Raw genomic sequence first — 9,257 nt, forward strand, 5'->3', positions numbered from 1 at the left:
TTCAACACTGACAAGTGCAAGGTGCTGCACCTGGGGAGGAAGAACCAGCACCATCCCTACGGGCTGGGGAACTCCCTTCTCGTCAGTGCAGAGGCAGGAAAGAATCGTGGAGTCATCATCAATGCCAAGATGAACATGGGCCGGCAGTGTGGGGACACAGTCAGGAAGGCCAACTACACCTTGTCGTGCATCCACAGATGCATCTCGAGCAGGTCCAAGGAGGTGATCCTCCCCCTCTATGCAGCACTGGTCAGGCCGCAGCTGGAGTACTGCATCCAGTTCTGGTCGTCGCACTTCAGGAGGGATGTGGACAGCATGAAGAGGGTCCAGAGGAGGCCACTTGCATGATCAGGGGGCAGCAGGGCAGCCCCTACAAGGAGAGGCTTGAACCTGTTCAGCCTCCACAAGAGAAGGCTGAGGGGGGGATCTAGTGGCCTGTTACAAACTAGTCAGGGGGGACCAGCAGGCACTGGAGGAGTCCCTGTTCCCCCGAGCACTGCCAGGAGTGACCAGGAATAACGGTCACAAGATGACAGATGGTAGATTCAGATTAGACATCCGGAGGTGCTACTTCACGGTCAGGGTGGCTAGGATCTGGAACCAACTTCCAAGAGAAGTGGTGCTGGCTCCTACCCTGGGGGTCTTTAAGACAAGGCTTGACAGTCACCTTGCTGGGCTCGTTTGACCCCAGTACTCTTTCCTGCCATGGCAGGCGGTCGGACTTGATGATCTGCTCAGGTCCTTTCCGACCCTACTAACTAACAAACTGTGAAACTATAGCTATACCAGTGTTGTCACCATTATGCTTGTGGGGGAGCCGTTACACCAGTTCTGTCACCACTAGGCCTCTGGACTAGATTGCTAAAGATGGTGGGGATAGCTGACCTCTTCTAGTTTTATTGTACATTGTAGTCCATAAACAGAGAGTGGATGGAGTGTCTGCCCTTTTGTTTCTGGCAGTTTCTCTCATGCAAAGTTTCTGAGTACCAGTGGGAACCATTTTAGGGGTTGACCCCATAGCACTTTGTGTATACAACACCAAAGGCCTTGCCTCAGCTCGTGGTGTACCCAGCATACTGCCAGACATCAGGGGACCGGTGGACCCTGCAATGTGCTCACTTACTATACTCTGGTGGGGTTTCTTGTCAGCTACATCTAAATATTTGGTTCCCTGCCTGGTTCTAGTGTTGTCTTAATTATAAGATCTGCTACCCCATTGCATATATATGCCTCACCTCTTAACTCACATCAGCTCCTGCCATGCCAACCTCTGTATATATGAAACACTTAACAGTTAATAGTAGGGCTGTATAAAATTTTGCCGGCTGTTTTGATTCAACACTGTTTCGACTCATTTCAAGCTCGAAACAGTGAAATCAAGTCAAAACAAAGGGCTTTGAAACAGCCTCAAAACAAAATGAGGCTAGTCAAAACATTTCAAAAGTTTTGAAATGTTTCACATTTTAAAACAGCCAGCAGCAAGGTGGGGGGAGACACGGGAGAACCAGGGCTGTGCTCCCAGCAGCAGCCGGGAGCACAGCCCTGGCTCTCCCCATCTCCTGCCGCCAGGCAGCAGGAAGCCAATCACAGAGCAGAGTAAGGGAACTGAGACTTGGCTCAGTTCCCCTCCCAAGCGCTGTGATCAGGCTGGGGAAAGGAACTGAGCCTGATTGCTCAGTTCCCCTCCCCAGGACTACAGTCAGGCTGGGGATGGGAAGTCAGCCCAGCTGGGCTGAGTTTCCATCCTCCCCCATGCTAGATCAAGCTGGGGATGAGAATTCAGCCCAGCTGGGCTGAGTTTGTTTTCCCAGCCTGACTGTCGGGTGAAACATAAAAACAGTGTCAAAACAGCCTCACCATTTCGACAAAGCGAAATGGAACACCTGTTTTGACTAAAAATGAAATTCGAAACAACACTGTTCAGTCCAAACCTTGATCCTGAAGTCAAAATGGAACAGTGCCATTTCGCATAGCCCACATTAATAGTGCTCAAAAACATGCATCACTGCTCCTGAGTTTTGTAGAACCAATCAGAGCTGGCCTTAAGCGTGTGTGGGGTGGGCAACCACCTAGGGTGCCCTGGTCAGGGGGCGCCACACACATGCATGTGTGCACATGCACACTCACGCACATGTCCTGTCCTGACCCACTGCTCACATCCGCTGGCAGTCTTCAGCGGCAATTAATCTGGGGGCTAAGCAAAGGGTTCTGCACCCAGAGCTGATTGGAGCTGGCTGGCTGAGGCAGCAAGATAAAAAGTCCCCAGGTGGCAGCGGTGGTTGGCAGCATGATGGGCCAGGAAGATGGTGCAGAGGGCTGGGCCAATAGCAAGGTGGTGGTGCCCAGTGAAGGCAGTGTGGCTGGTCAGCCCTGGCTTGCACACCAAGGGCTTTGCCATCACCGATGTGCTAGGGCTGGAGGCCAAGCTGCAGGCCCCGCAACCACTGCCAAGGGTGCAGGTGGTCAGGTGGTGCTGGGTAGCGGTGCCCTGCTGCAGTGGCTGGACTTCCTGTGTGGGCAGCCCTGCCTGCTGCCCACCTGCATGCCCTTCCTGCCACCCCATGCCAAGCCCCTGCTGCCCCCCAGCCCCACCACCTGGCATCAGGCCAACATCTTGAGTGAATGGACACGCACTGCCCCGCAATAGCCCATGGGATCCCCTGCCACCCGCAGGCACTGAGGTACACATGCCCCCCCACACACACACACTCATCTCACCCCCCGCAACACACATCCCATGCACACAGTGCCAGTGACTTGTGTGGGTGCCAGGGCAGGGAGGAGCAGGAGTGGGGCACCAACATACAAGTTCACTCCAGGGTGCCATTTGGCTAGCCCTTGGACCAATAAATTTGTACGCACCAAATACCTTCTTCTATGCAGTCACTCATATCAGCTTTTAATAGGCTCTGCTAGCTTTTCCATGTGGCCCTCATATCTGAATCCCAGTCACAAGCCTGGTCTGGATCTCACGTATATTATTATCAAATCTCATGAATTTTAAGACAATCTCTTGCTTTGTGGAAATGATTCTTAACTTCTAAATGTGTGGGGCTAACTATACGTCACTCCCTGCCAGAATCTCACCATTTTCCCCACAAAATCTATAACAATAAGTGCTAGCCTATCTGTAAGTGAAGTGTGAATAGAAAAAGTGATAATAAATTAAATAAAAAAACAAATACATAATTCAAATAGTTTACTAAAAGCAATGCTTTTTGTGGGTGATTTTTCAGATGCACCAACTGCATCGTTGGAGTAGTCTAGGACAAGCTTTCAAACACTACTAAAATACCTAAGCAATATGCAAGTGATCATAAATATGACTCCTCTAATTCTCTGTCTCTATTTATGGTGGCTCCCATGACTTATGCTTAAACATACCTGGGGCGTTTAGGCCTCAGTCCTGCAATCAGATCCATACAGACAGACCCATGTGCCTGAGTAGAGCCCTTCCAAAGTTTTCAATACAATCTCCTGGAAGATCAAAAGCCATGCCCTATATCTATAAGGATTTGACCAAGGGGTTATGGCCACAGATTGCAAATTTTTCAGAGTAGAAGCCATGTGATCATGTCTCTCTGTAAATCCCTGGGCATACTGCTGCTGCTACCGAATACATAGAATTCTAGAAATTAATACTCACATGCTAGATCACAGCATTTTTTTTTTAATTTAGCAAAGGAGTCCATCAGACCCAACTTTCCATCAAATAAGCAACAGATGTTGCATTTTTCTTTATAAACGCCACTCCTGATGAACCTGAATAAAGTATTTTATTTTGTATTTCTTTAATTTACAATACTGCTTCGCTGCTGATTTTCTAGTCCAGCATATCTAGAACATACTTGACATTCTGGTATTACACTGAAATAGCAACGAAGGGTCAAGATTCATGCCTGTGCAGCTGAGCACACCATGGATATAAAGGAGCTTACACCCGTTCCTTTAGCCTATTGTGGTAAATTTAAAAGGTTTAATTTTTTTTGGTTTTTTGCTCCAGCATATGTTCAGCATTAAAGAGCAGTGAAACAGTTAATCTCAATTAGTTAATAACAGCAAATATCAGTCTCCATATTTTGGCAGTCCCTAATTTAAAAGAAAACTGCTGTTTGTGTTCTTGGAGTCAATTTGAACAATAAAATCAGATGCCAATTTTCTGGTTTAAATTAGGTGAAGGGCCAGACTTTTTGTTACATTTGTGTGCGCGCATGTGTGCATGTGTGTGTACACACATATATGCACACCCTGTTCTTTTTTGTGTGTTTATTTTACTCTTCTGTATATTTACGATCAAAATCATACACTGCACAAAGCATGCCACAGTGTGGCAAAGAAATGTGAGAGACTGTCTCATTTACTAAAACTGGAAATTGAATCTGGCACCAGGAAAACGCAAGGCTGTATCAAATACAAAGTGAGATATTGCCAAAAGATAAACATACTGAAGTCAGGCATTGCCAGTGTATCCAATGAAAGTTTTCCCCTGGAATATGAATAAGGGTTTTAAACTTCTGCACTGGTTGAAGGGTTTGCATGTCTGATTCCTGCGTGTGCTGAAACGCATCCAAACTCCAGGCTTCAAAGAAGCTAAAATCAAAAGGATTAATGAGTGCTAAAAAAAAAAAAAAAAAAAAAAAGCCCCCAGAGGTGTAAAAAAAAAAAAAAATAAAGGGGGAAAAAAAAAAAAAAATAAAGGGGGAAAAAAAAAAAAAAATAAAGGGGGAAAAAAAAAAAAAAAGATTAAAGAGGGGTAAAAAAAAAAAAAAAAAAAAAAAGGCCATGAAAAACAAAGACTGGCGTTAACTTTCACTGAGTACTGCCCACTCTGGGCCTGTCGCTCCCCCAATTCTCTTATCAAAGAGAAGGGAAAAGAAAATGGAAAATAAAATAAACATATTTCTAAGCCCAGTTCCACACACCATGCCTAGCTGTTAAATTTAACTGTATCAATCCACCCAAAGGAAGCAGCAATGAGGAGCAGATGCTAATTAGCACAACATAGGGTGTTCCCATAGTTCACAGCCTTCCTGCTAGAGTTCAAGCACATAGACAGCGCCTGGCAAAGGACACCTAACATCATCCACACAGAAATAAAGAGCTCCCATCGCACAGCGATTCTCTCTGCAAACGGCTCTTTACCTCGTTGCAGCACGAGGATGGATTTTTTTTTCAGATGTCCTTAATTTTCAACAACCAAAGTGAGGAGCTGCCAACTTGACAGGGAGCACCGGAGACTAAAATGAGTAACATCCGTTTGGATGACGAACAGTTCAGACATCTGAGGGGAATATGGAGGGACGCAAGCAAATATTCGCTTGATTCATCAGCACGGAGAAGGAATTGAAAGTGATGTTGCACCTTCTAGATGTGTCCTTTCAGTCCGGATTATAGGAGTTCTCTTCATCAAGAAGAGCATCAAAGTAAGAAAGACCGCCTATACACATCTGTATGTAAAGAAAAGAAAGACCGAGAGCCTCTGCAAGTGGAAATCAATGCCAGAGCATGGAACAGATGACGGCTGTTGAAACCATCCGCTTTCTGAAATCCCTCACCACGCTGTCCCAAATCAGTCAGTCAAACGTCTTCATTCAAAAGTACAGAGGTACCTGCCCCGTGAATGAGTCCTGTGACTAATGCCGTTAGTTGAAGGATGTTGCTCAATAACCGGCAAGGCAAATCCTGGTGATAAAAAAACCAAACCAAACAGGCACAAGGTTTTATAAGATCAATTTTCACAACAACAGCCTGTTTCAGAGACTATGTTCAGGATGGATTTGGACACAGAAAGCAACTTCTTTTAGTAACATAAAGTGCCCTGAGATATCCATGCAGGCCAAGGCTTCAAGGTATTCATAGGATATGGACACATGTACATGTGGAGTGATACAAATGTAGGAAAAAGCCCTCCAACTTGAACCCTGAAGGAGTGTGAAAAGTTGAAGCGGTTTTGCCATATTTATATTTTCCACCTGTAAAAATGAGAAAATGGCTCCAAATGTACTTCTGTCCATACCATCTTTGAAGATTGTAGTAGGACCATCTCTGAAGATCGCGTAAGGTGGTTGCACTGAAGTCAATGGAAGTTCAGTATATGCTTAAAATTAAAGGCCTGCTTTCCTGTACGGCGGCTCAGCTGAATGCTAAGTACCAGGAGCTGCATAACACATCACTTTTAATTTTGTTATGGTCTTCCCATTTTGCTTTGTTTTAAGAGATCGGTGACCAGAATCTGAGTTTAAATCACAGCATTCATTTAAAAAATAAAAAAAAGCATCCTAACAATTGCAGTTGGCAGCTTCCTGAATAATATGAATGTTATAGAGTGTGGTAAAATGTCATACCATCAATTTTCCAGTTTCCTTAACTCACAGCTTTTGATCTCCAACTGAAAGATTTATTGAATGGTTTTCATTTCTACATTAGCCAAGTCCAAATTACACTGATTTAGAGCTCAGAGTTTCTTTTTCTACAGGACATCCAAAAAGAGTGATTTTTAAGACTAAGACTTTTTATTCTTTCCACTTTTTATTGTTTTGAGCAAGGGGTTGTTTTGGCAGTTTTATGAGATGGCGTCTGTTTTGTCGACAGATGTGCCTGATAGATTGCAAGCTCAGGTTTTATTTGTGGAGCCATTACAGCCTTATCACCATTTTAAAAACAATTTGCTTTGATTAAAAGTTAAATCAACTATGGCAAGGCATCACATTTGCCATTCAGGATCAAACTGTAAGTCTATGTACTCCCGCACCCTTTCTCCATTTGTGGTCAATCTGAGCTGTTTCAAAGAAGGCGATTTAGCAGTGTGCCTCATCAGTTATTACAGCACTGCAAATAAGGGATAATCCTTTTCCTCAGCTCATATAAGCAAGCATGCTATGTTTTCAAAGTGAACTGTATTGTATTGTATTGTATTGTATTGTATTGTTAAACCTATGTACATCTTCAGTAACTGTGAGCTACAAAGAGCCCCTTCGAAAAACAATATCCAGCCTTGATATTTGGCTGGCTGATCTCTTACAGCAATGAATGCCAGAAAGCAACTATGGACTGCATGAAGGATGATTTCCTTTTTATTTGTTCTTAGTATTTAATCAGCTAAGTTCTCACATTACAGGACAGGGAGTTAAAAAAAAAAAAAGGAGAGAAGCTAGTTATCATTAATCCATGCCAAACCATACTTGGTGAATCATAAAGAAAAGTAAACTAAGTACCAAGGTAACTACTCACACTCTTGGAGAGAGTTTGCAGAATTGGGCTCTTAAATTTGGTCTTTAAATGATATCTTCTGATGGCCTCATCATTCAACATCCTCGTCGAAGGCATAAAGCCATGTTTGTAGCTATTTCAATGATCTTTTCTTGCTTTGTAATAATAGACATGTACCAACAGCCCAGTGTTTATTAGCAATCCTACAATGACAAGCCCAAGAGCAAGATGAGGAAGAGGGAGGGGGGTCTTTTTATTTCATCTTCAGGCTACAGAGGGATATTGCATGTGCTTTCATTTTCTTCAAAGGGAGTTGGAGCACACAACTGGCACTGCATGCAACCCCATGCTCTGCACTGGCCTACTACACAGCATGTCTTTCTACCTCTCACTCCCTCCAGGTCCCCCTCTAGACAATAAGGATAACTATGCTGACCACTTATACAAAGTACTTACAGGTCTACAGAGACTGTTAAGGAAGAGGTTATTCATTTATTTATAGCTACATTCATATCTACTGCCTGGAAGATGTGCTTGTTGTGGTGGCCTGCTTTGAATTGTCAAAGCATGTCCTCCTGGCCCCAAATGGCAAGGAGGTCAGCCACTCCATTTGCCCTCCAGCTGGGTCCCCAGTGCCAGCCCTGGGCAGGTTCCTCTGCCCGGGTCCCACCACTTGCCTCACCAGCAGGGATCCTGGTGTTCCCTATTTAAAAATTGCAAATTCTCTCATAAAAAATCCTGAATTCACTCATTAAAATACCCCTGAATAGTATGCTAATACTGTAGACAAAAATCATTCCAGCTTAAGTCTATCAGTGATTTTGTGGATGAACTGAACACACCTCTCAAAATAGACTCATTATAGACCAAAATAGTCCTGCACGTGCAGCAAAAAGCGACTTCCTGAGCATGAACTGGATGGTGAAGGCCAGTGGGGGCAGGCAACAAGGCCAGTGGAAGATCCTGGCAAACCTTAAGAAGATTTGATGATGGTCCAGTTTTCTCTAAATATGACTAAACAATATAATGAGAGTGTACGAGTGTGTGGGTGTGCATGTGCATGCATGTGCGTATTCAGGTTTCGCTGTGCTCCTGGCTCATCTGAATTTTTCTACCAACTTCCTGAAAGCCCTTCCTGATTTCACACCATAAACATCCTCCACTTTTATTTGACTAACCTTTCCTACAGTGTCAAGCTTTCCTCTGAGTTCTTCCAGAATGGCTTCTGTGTTTCCCTATCTTTGATGATCTCAACAATAAATGAAAAACAACCCTTCCTGGTCTTGGCATTGGCATGCTTTCTGCATTTTTTTCCACCTGTTGAGCAATAAGTACTGCTATTTATGGCTTGTGTGAGCATGCAGGTTGGTTTGCTAAGGGTAAAAGGTAAGTAAGCTTTGTGCAAACATAGCTGGCTTCACTTTAAAACAGGATTGGAAAGGAACAGTCTGGAATTGGGGAATCCTAGGAGGTTTCCCCTGTACCAGTAAAGGAGTTCAGTCTCCTTTCATTCATAATACAAGTGGGAAGTAGTTACTGAGGGAGGGATCATGAGGGTAATGACCCTGGGTGCCAGCTTTGGAGGGGCAAAAAAATAACAGCTGTCCTGTGCACCACAGCTGCACTGGGCCTGGAGCTGCCCTATTACATCTCTGCAAGTAGCACTGAGAACTCAGAATTCATGGCTCATGGAAAATGTTGAAAGGATCTCCTGAGGGTTATCTAAGCTCCTACTTAGACTCTGGAGTCCCCTGTCTCCATCTGACTCCTAGATAGCACAGCTCTTACAGACTTCCATGCAGGGCATGCTCCACGTACTCTTAGTCCTGGAATAGCTTTCTTCCCATGTGGAGCTCCTGGAGAACATGTGCCAAAGCACCTGGAAGTCCATGGATGTATAGATTCATAGATTCATAGATTCATAGATTAAGGGTCGGAAGGGACCTAGTAGATCTTCTAGCCCGACCCCCCGCCAGGGCGGGAGAACAACAAAAACCCCAAAAAGAGAAATGGGACTCAAACGAGTCCAGCTAGGTGGGCATCCAGCC

The sequence above is a fragment of the Gavialis gangeticus genome, unplaced genomic scaffold (assembly GCF_001723915.1).
Source record: "Gavialis gangeticus isolate Ggan-Ray unplaced genomic scaffold, GavGan_comp1, whole genome shotgun sequence".
Taxonomy (NCBI): Eukaryota; Metazoa; Chordata; order Crocodylia; family Gavialidae; genus Gavialis; species Gavialis gangeticus.